Source organism: Coturnix japonica, chromosome 10 (genome assembly GCF_001577835.2).
Source record: "Coturnix japonica isolate 7356 chromosome 10, Coturnix japonica 2.1, whole genome shotgun sequence".
NCBI classification, from domain to species: Eukaryota; Metazoa; Chordata; class Aves; order Galliformes; family Phasianidae; genus Coturnix; species Coturnix japonica.
The window spans coordinates 11,435,522-11,449,801 of record NC_029525.1 but is presented as its reverse complement, the minus strand read 5'-3'; the positions used below and the strand labels follow the sequence as shown (position 1 = coordinate 11,449,801).

The 14,280-nt window shown below is 45.8% G+C and overlaps 1 protein-coding gene across 3 annotated transcripts in view; it reads left to right on the top strand.

The window, feature by feature from the left end:
• MINAR1 (membrane integral NOTCH2 associated receptor 1) overlaps nucleotides 1-14,280 on the top strand; it is a 46,915-nt gene that overhangs the window by 19,370 nt on the left and 13,265 nt on the right. The window contains exon 1 of one of the 3 annotated variants that reach the window (XM_032446893.1): nucleotides 11,606-11,952. The exons of 1 other annotated variant lie outside the window; for it this stretch is intronic. The gene's annotated coding sequence lies outside the window, so the exon portion shown is untranslated. Of the gene's footprint in view, nucleotides 1-11,605; nucleotides 11,953-14,280 lie in introns of those variants that run through there. One more of the 3 variants, XM_015873098.2, reaches the window with a different exon arrangement.

Here is a 14,280-nt window from a genome sequence, read left to right as displayed (position 1 = left end):
CCTCCACCTTCATTTGTTAAGGAAACAAACCTTCAGAACAAAAGAACTTCTTTGTGTTTATAATGCTGTGAATAAATGAACGTGGGCTCTGTGATTAATGTGCCTTTACGCAGTGTATCATCATGAGGGGACAGCAAATGCTTCGCACTCATGTTCTGGAGAGTGTGCAGGGAGCTGGAGGCAGCACCCAGCATTCTGGGAGAAGGTAACAGAAATGAAGGATGACGATGCTCTGGATGTAGAAGTAGTTTATTATATGAAGTCACAGATAAGCTTTAAATCTAATGAGCTTGTGGTTTGTGCAGGGCAAAACTAGGGAGAGATGTCTTCATGGTGACCCTGTGGTTCCAAGCCAGAAGGGTGCAGCTGCAGCTCCTGCTGCCTCCCCATCACTGCCAGCATTGGGTGGTCACACTTTGCTGGTGGGCAGAACATCTTTGCAGTGTCCATAGTGATTTCAGAACAGGAGTGAGGTGGTGAATCCATGTGGAAATCGTTTCCTTCTCCAGGTGGTAGCTCTGTGCCCTGTGGAAACACTGGAAAAAGGAGAGGGATGCTGTAGGGCAGGAGGGGAATCTCTTCCCATGATAGCTCAGCTTCCCCATCTACCCAGGCTGGCATTTACTCTCTGAGGGGTTGAGCTCTGTGAGTAAGCACAAACAAAACAGAAAGTGGCACTTCGACACTAATAGAAACCAATAGCACAGTGCCAAAACAGGGTAGATGCAAACCCTATAAAAACAAAGGTTGGAGCCAAGATCAATGTCTTTGACATTCAGCTGCATTTAGCACAGAAATCACATAAGATATTCACTTAGCAGGAGAAAATGAGATTAACGCTGTTAGTTGAGAGAATAATTAGGCAATCTCCAATTTTATTTACTTTTTTTCTGATTGGGAAAGTTCTTTTCCATTGTTTTTTGTCTGGCCAAGGCTATGAAATCAAATGGAGCATCTTCAGGAGGGAATGGGGAGCAGGCAGTGGTATACTTCATATCATATCCCCTGCTTATTGTCCTGAGGGATGGTGTGGCTTTGTGCTCGCTTCCTTGGTTTTGTCTGTGCTGGAGATAACTGCTTTCGTCTCACTGAGGTCTTTGAATCTAGCAAGCTTCAACATCTAATGCAATTTGAATAATCAACAGCAGCAGATAATGAAATGTTGGTGTCAAGAGGAAAATTCCTACAGCTTAATGTCCTACTGCAGAGCATGGCAAGATGTGCTAAGAGTTTTGTAGCCTACTAAACTAATAATGAGGCTGACTGAGCCATGAGTGTACATATGCGCCTAGAAATTAACCTTTAAAGCTGGTGGGCTCTGTCTCAAAGTCTGGGAGTTGAGGTATTTTCTGTATAAAATGAGGGTTGTGGGTTCCTCACTTGATAAGACCAAGTGAAGCTTTAGGTTGGTTTGCATAGGAAGGTTGAATTTGTCTTTTCATCTGTCATTGTCTGCATCTGTGAGCATTCAAGAGGGTATATGGGAATGCATAGCAAGAGGTGCATCTCTGCCCTGATAAAATCCCTTTGTATCTTAACAGCGCTTCACATGGCTTCAAAAAGATTGTTCAGATCTTCAGTTTTTGGATGATAACAGGCAACAAGGAATTTCAGTTGTATGATTGTTCCAGTCTGTTTGGGGTAGCTGGCATTAAAACAGAGCAGTTTCTGTAATTGTGGTGTGAACAGGAAGACCTGGGTGAAGTGAGAAGAAAACACAGCTTCTTCCAGATGACACAACTGAAGTGTATGTGCCAATAGACACTGTTTGGGAGAGGATGGAGAAGCCTCTTTTACCTTCATGTAGATCACTGAGAATAAGTGTTTTGCATTTCTTTTTTTTCTTTCCGGGGGAAAAACACACATAGAGAAAAACACTGCTGAGCAAGGACAGTCTTTCTTTTGAGCTCGGAAAAGCACGTGTGTGTGATATAAATCCAGCCACATGTGCTGGTGGCTTCACTGAAGGTCCTGGCCTCTGCTCTCATCCTGCTGTGGGTGTGCAGCACAGAACAGGGTTTGTGTTCATTGCTTGCAGTCAGGGAGCCAAATCCAGTTTGACCTGAGAGTTTTCTGTGTTTTGCAGATGTTTGCTGTCCTGATGCAAGCTCCCATGTCGCTTTTACAGATGGCTTCACACGCAGGGCAGGAGGAGAGAAAACCCCTCTGAGTGGACCGGGGGTGGGCTAATGAGCACAGTTCATTGTGCTTGTGTGCATTTTGTTAGTCCATTTGTGTTCTCAGTGTGTTTAAGTTGGAGCACAGCTGTGTTAATGAGGCTAATGTTGTGTGCTGATCTGTGTGATAAGTGCTCATACAATCTCCAATTGTTTTTCAGTATTTCCTTTTGCTGTGCTCTTTCATTGGCAACTGATCCTTGTAATGCTGGCTATAGAAACATCCCTCTTCAAAATAACATGTTTCATTCTGGAGGGATTTCAGACATGTTTAAGAACAGAATTCCTCCAGTGACTTCTTGCAAGCCCAGTGGATTTCTCCCTGCCACTTTCATCTTGAACTTCCACTGTCTTTTGCAGCTGTTTACTTGTATTTGTAGAATTCTTTCCCACGAAAGGCCCTGGTGTAACTCTTCTGCCGTAGCCAGGACAAGTTGTGCATGAGTTGTGTGGCAGAACAAGATGTTCCATGGTACAGAATTAGCGAGCTTGGAAAAGGCCATTAAGGTCTCCCAGTCCAACCATCAACCCACCCGTGCACAGTGCCATATCTACCTTTTCCTTAAACACCTCCAGGGATGGGGACTCTGCCACTGCATCACCACTCTTCTGATTTTTTCTTTATATCATTTCCAGAGGAGACGAGGGGGCTTTAGGAACCCAGTAAGAACCTCCCAGTGCCAGTGTTGTGTTTGGAACTGGGGCCCCAGGCTCTTAACTGATGTTGTCTCATCTTATTTGTATGGGAGTCTTGGTGAGAAATAACTCTTTTGAAACGGGTGAGCCTGCAGTAAAACTCAATGTACTCACACTGATAAAAGTGGTAATAGGTAACCCAGTTCTGGGCAGGCTCTGGGCTGCTGTTCAGTCTTCTCTAGAGTCACCAGAAATGAAAGGGAAGGATGGGGGAGAGGAAAAACAGATGTCCCAGATACAGCGTTCCTGATAAGCTGCCTCCCAAAATAATCTTGTTTTGTAAAAATTGATTTTGTTCTTTTTTTTTTCTATGAAGAACAATAGCGTGAGCTTCTGCTTCCACAAATCCTCTCTGAAGGCGCAGCTCTACATAAATCAAACTCTGTTTGGGAGGTTTTATTTATTTATTTAATCTTTAATATTTAATTTAAGCCATCAGCTTGGACTGACGTGTATTCGCTTTCAAAGGGCGTCACTCCTTTATTTTTTCTTTCTGTAAAGAATTGATATTCCCCTTCAGTAGAGATTTAACACCATGTGAGGGGAATGGGGAAGGCTACTCAGCCTTGCTTTCCCCTCAACTGCAGTTTTTCCTTACAAGTTCCCTTAATCCAGGGAAAAACACTTTGAATTCCAGCACTAGGTATTAAAATGAATGTGTTTCTCTTCCAGGAGTTGGTTCGGCCTGGAAATAAAATCTGCCTTCACACACAGGCAATCTACAGGGTTTCAATTTACAATTCATTGGGCTTCATAGAACAGCGTGCAACTTTTCTTCTGGTGTGTGTAGAAGTGTATTGAGGACCATCTTCATCTGCATAAACTGGGGAGTAAAAGCTGGTTGAGGATTCATAGGCCTACAAAAATGTACGTTACTCTTGATTTATCCTCCTGATGAGATTTATAAAGAACAGCGATGGTCTCTGTTATGGGGAATAACACCAGCTTGTATAAATACAGATAAAATTGATGGCCATAATGGTGTTATCAGCCCACAGAATAAGAAGCAACGCGAGCTAAGAGATGATGTCCAGAGTAGAAGAATGCTTTTCCTATTTGTGCAGAAGGGGTATGTGAGCTCATTTGGGTATGCAGGAGAGTTCTCATGCATGACATGAAGCAAGAGCAATGAGAATGATGTTGCTATTGCCCCGCTCATTGAAATAACAGTATACACTTAAGTCTCTGCTGCTGGATTCCACTTGTTTATTGCTAGATCATTTGACGCTTTCCAGTGTGATACACAGGGACTGAGAATGCATACATCTCAGGAGTCTTCTATCTAATTTCCTTGCGGATTGCAACAAAATGTAAAAGCAAAGCCTTGCATTAGCTGTGTGCCATCAAATCAGCTCTGCTGCTGTGATGTAAAAATACTCGAGAAAATGATGTATTTGCCCTGAGAAAAAAACAGCTTACAGAAGATGCTGGAATATATGATCTGATGGGAAGGGAGTGTGCAAACAGAGAGAGTGAATGTGCTGCACTGAGATTCAGCATAACAAAGTGGTATCCTTGGCTGCTGTGCTTTTCCATGGGAAGGGCTGTCTCTGGGGCTAGGAATGGCCTTGGTGTTTGTTTGCTGGGTGATATGTAGAGTGCAGGTGAGGAAGGGCTGCAGGATGCTCTGTAGTCCCTCCTGGCTGCTAGACTGGGAAACCACAGCCTTGTTGCAAGTACTGGCCTTGTAAAGATGAAAACACAAATCTATTGGAGGCTCTGTGGGTGCTGTGAGTTGTCTTCCTGATCTGTTTAGATGTTATTAATGAAAACATTATTGAGGTTCATTTTGTGATGAAATCTGTTGTGAAAAAGACCAACAAATGAATCTCAATTGTCACGCCTGCAATACCAAATGCAGGCAAATAAAACATTCTTGGGCACCTCCATTTCTCAGGCTGTGTGCAGTTAGCTTAACTTCAGGTTGCAGCCCTATCTCAATATATTTAACCTCTGTGGTTCCTGCAGGAACAAGCAGCTCAGGTATGATAGAAGGCATTTAGCAAAGAATGGCTGCAATAAGGTTTGTCATGAAGGTGGAACATACTGAATGTACTCTCCAACTTCCATCATTCTCCAAAAACTGCAAGCTAATGTGGTCTTAGCTGAGCTGGTGTGATAGATGGCTGCGTTATAATTGAATTAGTTGGGAAGCACTGACCTTTTTGATATATAATGTCTCTGCATGTGAACAACAAATACGAACTAATGCTTTTATGAGTTTGCTGGGTGAGTTTGGTCATCAATTGACTTGTGATAAATAAGATGTTGTACACTCCAGTCAATGGAAAACATGTTTGCAGGTCCTGTGCTTATAACAGTGTACTCTGTGTAAGCATCTCTGCAGGCATGTTACTCAGGTACAGCTTTTACATTCTGAACTGTACCCAAATGTGAAGTCAAGTCCTCAGAGGACCTCATACATACTTCTGGGTAATGATGAGCCCAGCAGTCAGTGCTGGGTGTTAATTGTTTGTGCCCGTGCTGTGTGGTCAGATTAGCTAACAGCGACCTGATGAGATTTCTGCTGTTTCTGCAGCACCAGTCCTGGTCAAAGTAGTTGTAGATCGATAGCTGTTACCTCCCCAAGTCGTACTGAAAGGGAAGTTAGAGGGGAAGTGCCATTAGAGGAGAGGAAGCTGTTTGCAAATTGTTTGTGCTGTTGTTGTTGCACTCTGGGTCCTCCCAGCTTCAGGGCAGGAAAGGAACTTTGCTATTTATCTGTTTTTGTTAGTTTGGTTTTGACAGGGAAATCAGTATTGCTCTAACCTGGGACGTTTTATTAGTGACTATTTGGCCATGATAAATTCACATAGTGCTACCTGCAGCTGGAGCCAAAATAACATGCACAAATACCCACCATCCCAAGGGCTTCTGCTTGGAGCAGGAACATTGCCTCTGCCCTTTGTGCCTATCTGCAGTTGCTGTCAATTCAAGGTGTATTATCAGGGTTTTCTGCACTTTCCAAGCGCAGTTTGCAGTTGCTTTCTTACCCACAGGAGTTGCCAAACTCTTTTCCAGATCTGAGCCTTGCCTGATGTCGAGCAAATAGCTCCACAGCAAAAACCACTTCTTCTGGGTACTATTGATTTAGGTAAAAGCATAAATGTTGCCTTCCTCCAGTTTGTGTCTCTGTCTCTGGCCTCAGGCTCTCCCTTTTCCTCTGTGGGATCAATTACCTTCTTATCCTCTGATGCAAAGTCTGGCAAGCCCTGCTGGAGTGCAGAAACAAGGGCACCTCTGCGACAGATCAGATCAGATGGATCCCACTGATGCAAGGTCTGGTCACTGTGGAGGGGCATCAGCAGACATCTTAGGGAGCATTGTAGAAATGCATTCCTAGGGCAGAGTTTTTATCCAAGCAAGGAAAAAAAACCCAACAAATCTAAAGCATTGTAGTGTACCAAAAGTGAGGCTGATGTAAGCCACAAAAGAGCAAAACCAGGGCAATCAGCTATGGGAAGAAATTAAACTATTCTCATCATTTCCATTTCTCTCTTTAAGTATTAAAATTTCCCCATATTCTAAATGAATCCTGTAAAAACTGTTGTATCAGATATGGTTCTACACAGTCCACTCTGATAAAGCATTTATGGAAAAGCTAGACTTGAACATGTGTGTAATCTCTAGGATACTGCAAGAGAATGTATGTGTATGGACTTGGAATAACTAATTAAATTCAGTAGAGATGTAGAAGGAAGAGATTATTTTTCTCACTGACCTGCTCATAGTCAATGGGAGAAAAGATTAAATGCTAGAAGGGTTTCAGTCTATTTATTGTGGTTAAAGAGGCTCATACAGGATGTGTCACCAGCAGTTTACTGTCTCCATAATGTAATTTAAGTTATTGTGATCCATGTGGGTCATCTATCTTTCATCTGCCATTTTTCCCAGCATGGGGAAGCGTGATTTCCTGGCTAATAGAAGCGAGTTGTTGTGATGCATCTTATTTATGCCATATGTTATTTGATATGAATGATGCAGCGACCCACTGCAGGGCTGTTAGGAGGAAAAAGAATGTAAAAGGAAGAGAAGTCCTGGAGATGTAGCTCGAAGGAATGGATACTACGAGCTGTGAAAGGTACAGAGATTTGGGGCAAAATCTGTGGGATGGCTCTTCTGGTTCTTCCATGAAAGGTAACATCCTAAGGAACCTGACCTTGGGCCCTGTACAGCGTTTGCCTTCTGCCTTTCCTTTTGGCTCTTCCCTTTCCATAGGCTCAGTCGGAACGTATTGCTTAATTTGTGAGAGCCTTGGAGCTTCTGGTTGGTATGAGATCCTTATTCCCACAGCAAAGGAGGAGATGGAAATAAAAGCAGAGCTGAAGAAGCCTGAGGTTACGTGGAAATGCATCCTGCCCACTGTCAGATGTGAACACGCTGGTTCTAGGGCTGCTCCCAAGATAATTGCTTCCTGGAGCAAAACTCACAGGGGAGATGGGAAACCAGAGCCTAAAACAGCAGGGAGACAGTTCTGAGAGCTAAAGGCAAACACATGCTACATCTGATCTGCTGCAAGGAGTCAGAATTAATCCTCTCTGTTACAGTGACTGGTGCTTCCCTGAGCCTTTGGTTCTGCCTTGAAAATAGAAGTTTCTGTCCTTTACTCACCAATGAGTAACAAAAGCTCTTCCTTCATTTTCCAAACCTCAAGGCTGAAATGAGGGGCAAGTAGAACAGTACCCAATGTTTCTGTGAGGCACCTGGGGTTACTGTGGACATGAACCTGAGAGGACGCTGAGGGTGGATGAGGCTTTGGATGTTGATGCTCCCCAAGCTGAGCTTCTGAAGGTGCTCAAATCCAAGGGGAAACTGTGATAAAAGTTTCACTTTTAAACCCAAGAGGGATCAAGAACCAGACAAACCCCTGAGGTCAGTGATAGCTTCTTCATACCGTGATGTATTTGGTGCAGACTGAGGCCTTCATGGAAGGTATTTTTAATCAAATACTAACTGCTCGACACTGTGGCTATTGGGTGAGATGCTATGGATTGTTGTTCTGCAGGCTGATGAGCTAATACTCTGTTGCCCCTAAAATCAGAATGGATGTTTTAAGAGGCTTCCATAAAAAGGCCACCCTCATAAAGAGTTACTCAGGGTGGTTGGTAAAAGCAAAGCGCTTGTGAATTCTTTGGTGTCCATGAGAGGCTTAAGGACTTTGCACGTTACCTTGCTGCCAGTGGGGGCAAGCTGACCCCTGATGATACATATAGAAGACCTGGTTTCAGTGGGCACTTAGTGCTCTTTTCCAACCTTACTGATTCTAAGATCACCTAGTTCAATCATCGGCCCATTCTTGCTATCTGTATCCCTCAGTGCTGCATCTCCCCATTTCTTGAACACCTCTGGGGATGGTGAACCCACCACCTCCCTGGGCAGACTGTGCCAATGAGTTAGAAAAGCAGTGCCAGGGCTCAAGGGAGGGCTTCCTCCATCCCTGAGCATTGCTAGAGCTGAAAGATATTCCTTCAGTATTTAACTCTCATGGGAGGGTAATTCTATTTTTCCTCTATAAAACCTTGACCAGTAAGATTTGAGAATGAGCCAGTAAGCAACAGAGAGACAGACTGCATAGAGGATTTACTTGAACTTGCAAGAAATCAGCACGTATTTTGCACGGCTTGGAAATACCTTCACCTCTTCAGTGTGTGGTATGGAAGGAAACAGCTTCCTCAGAGCTCATGCAGTACAAACATGTCCTCAGCTCCAACCCGTGGCCCTACTACACATCCTGCTGCTAAGCTGTGGCCATGGCCATCTTGCAGAGCAGACAGGTGGTCACCTGTCACATTGAGAGGGAGCAGTGCTGAAACAGAGTGAAACCTGAGCGCAGATGGGTGTGAGCCACGCTGACTCCATCTGCACAGTCTTCCAGCAAGATGCTCCCTTCCTCCTAGGGGATCTGTTTGAAACGTAGCCCTTAATTATCTCTTCCTTTTTCTCTCTAAACCAAGTTGTACCTGTGCTTTTGTGCGTGTTCACTCAAGGGAGGGAGTCTGAATGTGCTGCTCCTAAGAAGTGCCTGAATCTGTTTCTTGCGGTTAATGATGCATTCAGAAAGAGCTGAACTAAAGAGTTCAGGTGAAGGCTCATTTATAACATAGCAGTCATGAATACAAAGACTTGAATTGTGGCTATGCTTCACTTGGTCACACAAGCTTAAATGTGAAGTTTCTGCTCTCAGGTGTATCAGCATGCGACCACTTCAGTTATCTATGTTTTTGTACGTGGTCTAACCTGGAACTCATGTTTAAAGTTTAAATCAGTGCTCACAGAATTATTTTATATTATCTGTTATGCTCCAGATTGTCCGTTCTCTTTGTTTTTAAGTATTTTAGGGGAAAAGCTCACTTCTGTCTAGGATTGGTGTCAAGTGTTTTGCTTTGAACACTTGGCATAACCTCTAGTTGATACATCTGGAATGGCTGGATGCTGCTCAACAGACTGTTTTGTATCGTTGCTATATTTCAGGGGATCCTGTGCTGAAACCTGTTTAGCTGAACAAGAAGTTTTCCCATTATCAATCATGCGCTGCGCACTGGCCGCAGAAGCCAACTTAAGCAATATTGGTACCCTACTGAGATATGAGGGAGCGCAAACGTGGAGTGCTGGATAAAAATAGCAAACTGCAGGCTGCGTATTGCTAAGTGCTATTTAATGAAGCAGGAAGTTTGGGAGTTTGTCTTAACCTCTGAGGGAAACAAATGTTTTGCCCAGACTGTGATGGGGAGGAAAGCAGTCAGGACAGGGCTAAAGCAAAATGAAATTCATTATCTTTCAATGGTCAGAAAAAGGGATTCATCAAGAAATGAGCTGGGGGTTCCTGAGATCACATGAGGATGGCAGATGTGTGCAGCCTTGGCTTGAGGGGATGTCACCATCCCTAAACATGGGAGGAGAGGCTGGGGAGGTGGGGGGAAGGTAGAGGCTATGAAAGAGTTAGACAAGAAAAATGTGCCAGCAACTGAAGGAAAGAGATGAAAGGGAAAAGGAGTGTGGAAAACAAAGTGTAGACGTCAAGGAAAGGTGGGGAGGGGAAATGATGATGGTTCTAAAATTGGAATGGGGACAGGGAGAGCTGCTATGATGCTCACCTCTGGGATGAGATTCCCACTGCAGCTGCTGCCCCACAAGGTTGGGGTTATAGGGGTGAGGACTGTGGCCTTTGTTGTCCAGATGGGAAAGTGGGGGATGTGGTTCCCTGCAGCATCCTGGGCTGTTTGGAAGAGTTCCCTGTTTGGAGCTGTCTTTGCTTCGTGTAAGCTCTGTTTTGACTCTCTTCTCTCCAGATTTGCCTTCAGCTCAGGACACGCCACTGTGTCTGTGTGAAACCAGCTGCAGCATTTCATGGTTTCAAACCAGTTTTTGCAGGTAATTCCTAATATCCACTGCTGCTCACAAACAGGTAGTGAAAGCCTTGCCATCAGTTATACCTAACTTCTGTTCTGAAGGGGAAGTGAGGGAACAACAGGAAGAGCTCAAACTATGCTCTGGCTGCAGCCTGAGTTAACTTCTGCCTTCTTAGTATTTGTAGTTCTGAAGGACACAGAGATCTTTGTGGTGTATTCTGGTGACCTGAAGACATGCTCTATAAGATGTGGTATAGAGCTGAAGTCATCCAAGCATGCAATTTACAACTAAGTGGCTGCTTAGAGTACGAAACTCTCGGAGAGAAGCATGGAAAAGGGGGCTCAAGGACACTGCCTCGTTCATTATTTCTGTCAAGTGGTGGGTAAGAATAAATTCAGTGCAAACTCTTTCAATTTGCAAATATACACATTTACCTTTTCTTCTTTTATTAATTGTTGCATGCATGTGTCTTTATATTATTTATGCATATATATATGTAGAGAGAGAGAGACTCATAAATACTGGAAAGACCCCTGAAGGTCATCATCCCATCACCCCCATACTGCTGACCCATGTCACTCAGTGTTGTGACATCTACCCTTTTCTTCAATCTATTATATTCAATGTGTGTATGTGTGTACCCTGAATCATGTGCAGATTTCTTTCAAAGTCAGTGGAAGGGCTTTGTGTATCAGTGGGTTTCAGACAAAAACCCTCTCTGTCTTTTCCAGAAGAGCAGAATTATCTGTACCCAAGTTTGTCACAGTAAGTAAGACAGGGATGTCCATGACATGCAGTCTTTTAGATGGAGTCATTATGGAGAGAAAACACGATGTTTCACCTCCTGAAGATTACTGAGAGATGAAATATGAAGCTTTGATACCTTCCTGCTTTTTCCACCTAGCAACACCTCTATTAAAAACTCTCTGCAGTATTTCCTGGGTGGAACAGCAAGTTGACCATCAGGAATGGAAAGATGCATTGATGCTGGATGAGCTCTGGTGAGTGTGCCTCGGTGCTGCACGTGTACAACAGCCAAGGAGCTGATTGCCCTGTGCAGCCATTCTCTGTACCAGTGACCCCATCCCAGCCAGGGACACTGACCCTCTGTGAGAAGAGCTTGGGTATGAGGGCTGCCATCCCTCTGTGTGAGGTGGTTTGGTATCACGGACAGCACCACATGGTGTCCTCAGCCCGGTGGGCTCAAAGGGGTGGATGCTGGGGGGAGCGAGGTACCCCTGCATCGAGCCACAAGTGGGAAGATGCCTCGCTATACTTGCACCCCAAGACACCCAATGCGTGGATTTGGGGTGCGGGAAAGAAATAACAGGGCTGAAAGCTGGACGCTGGGTCGCTGCGAAATCCACCGTATGATAAGGATTTGATACAGCTCGGAAGATGCAGCATCCCTGGTCGGGCGCCGAGCCCCAGTGCCGCAGCGCTGGCTCCCGCCGTGCCGGGCCGAACCCCCTCCTGCAGCTGCGGGCTCGGGAGGCGGTGCGGGGAGGTTCGGCTTGTGCAGCCCCCTCCCTCCTCCCGTCCCTCCTCCTCCTTCTCCCGTGCCAACCTGCTACCGCCTTTGTCAGCGCAGCCCGGCGCTATGGCATCCTGCCGGGGTTTCGAGCTTTTCCTCCTCTTCCTCCTCCTCCCGGTTGGGAAGCGACTGCTGCAGAGGAAGGGGCAGCCCTGACGGCCGCGCTCCCCTTGCAAGAGGCAGGAGGAGCCCCAGGTGAGCATCGGGGAGACGTGCGGGATGGGGTGTAGGGGACGAGTGGTCCCCATCTGCCAGGTGGATGCACGGATTGGAGGAGGGGAGGTGACCTCAGCATCGGTACCCCCCGATGTTGGAGATATGGGGTGCAGGATGGAAGTCCCCGGTGTTTTGCTGACACCTGGGGGTGTCACCTCTTTGTTGGGCTTCCCCAGAAAGGGGAGACTTAAAAATCTCAAAACTCCATGACTTTGGCATGAGGCATAGTCCTACACAGATTGGTTTGTCTTTGGAGGTGACCAACACTGTGAGCCCCAACACTGGCCCCTAAATCCCTGCTGGAGATTCTGCAACCCCTGGATTGAGGAAGCCCATCTGAGTGAAGTCAGGTCCAGTGTGTTTGTAGGTTTGCCATGCAGAAACGCAGGCAGAGCACAGATGGAACGATTCGCTTGTGTTTGACTTGATCTGTGTTTGTCTGGCAGTGTTTGCAGTGATTTTTGTTTCACTGTGCAGAAATTTTTTGGGGAAAAAAAGAAATTAATTTGGGTGTGCTTTGATATAATGCATTGGCAGGACAGTGTTTGTGTGTGCTTGTTGGCCAGTAGTTGGCAAAGAACAACTGGGAGCATATGATGCAGTAATAATTCAAGTAATTTATTGCATGGTTTTAGACTGATTGTTTGCACTTTGCCAGACCATACAGAAACATTAACCCGTGTTACATAACCAAACAATACAAATAATAAGCCTGATGTTATTGTGTGAAGAAAACCTACGGCAAACCCTGTTTGACACTGCTGTGGGGACACGCTGCCTTTACCCACAAGTTCCCCATCAACCGATGCCCTGGAAGGCTTTGGAGGCTGCTGGATTTTATTGGGGAGCTGAAATGCAGAGTCTCTTTACAGTATGGGAGCTGGGTTAGCACAGTGTGCTTTCACAGGGATTGTTTAAACACAGTGCTAGAAAACAGCAACTTCTCCCATTGTCAGCCCACCCCGGGTGAACATGGATGGGGTTGGCGGTGGCGATGCCCGTAAAGATGCTAAGTGTGCATTGTTCCTGTGCAGAACAGAGCCAGTGAATGAGCCCCTCCGGGCTGTCTGTCTGCAGCCATTCTTCCCCTCTGGCTCCAGAGGAGTGAATTAAAACCCTGGCAGGGCAGCACAGCGCAGAGCCAGCACAGCTCCCTCCACCCTGAGGTTATGGTCTCTCCAATGCTGCTGTGTGAGCCAGAGCTGCTTGAGTGGGCTTTTCCATTCCCATTGCATGGACAGGGCTCTGAAGTGCACTTTGGAGTTTTCTTTTTAATGAGCAGAAACAGGGGGAGGAATAAGGCATGTGAGAAGGGACTCTGCTTCCACCGGGTGGAAAGCAAACAGAGATTGAGGTGCTCGTCCATCAGCATTTCTTAACGTGTGGGCAGTGAGATGTGTTTGTGAGTGTGAGAGAAAACAAAACCAGAGCCCCGTCTCCATGCATTCCATGTTTCATGCAGTGTACCCTGCTTGCCTTGTTTTATTGTATCTGGCGCGGGGAAGACAGGCTGTAAGATTTATGAGCTGAAGCTAATAGTAAAACAGCATATTACAGCCTCTGTATTAATGTTCTCCTGCACTGAAGTAGCTCTCTGTTCCTGGGGGAATTGATGTGAGGATTGCATCTATCTGTGGTTGAGGTGATAGTGCTGTAGGGTGGCCCGATAGTCAACAACAGAGGTAGAACAACAGCAAACCAAGGGAAGAGGGAAGTGATGACTCTGGTAACCACATCCATGTGTGAGTGCTGGGAAATAGGGAGAGCAAATGTCAGAGACACTGAGAGCAGGGAAGGAAACGAGGAAGGGCACCATGGAGAGGGTTAACATGAGCTGACTGCCAGCAGCTCCTATCTGGGCTCGTGCAAGGCACCTTTCCATTGCCAGAGGTGGGACTTGGAGTCCCATGTTGGGATTGGTATGCCCCAAAGCAGGGTTTGGGCTGTAGCTGTCATGCCCCAGCTCTGAGTTGAGCCACCAGAAAAAACAACAGCACATTCTCCTTGTGATGGAGGCTTCCATACTCTTGGTTTGTACCCCCAGAGGCTGCGAGCATCTTTGTGGTAAGACGAGAGCTCCACTCGCTGCTTTTGGTGCAGGGCAAAAGGAATTGATTTGTGGTGAGCCCGGAGCTCATCTGCACACAGTCAGAGCCAGAGCCCATCGACTGCCCGTGCAATATGATGCTGCACAGTCCACGCTGTGATATAATTGTGCTATTAGGGCTGCAGATGTCGAGGCTGAGGAAGCTAAGTCCAAGTAACTCTCCTGGAGTTAATAGAAGAAAATCATTAAGGATGAAGTGT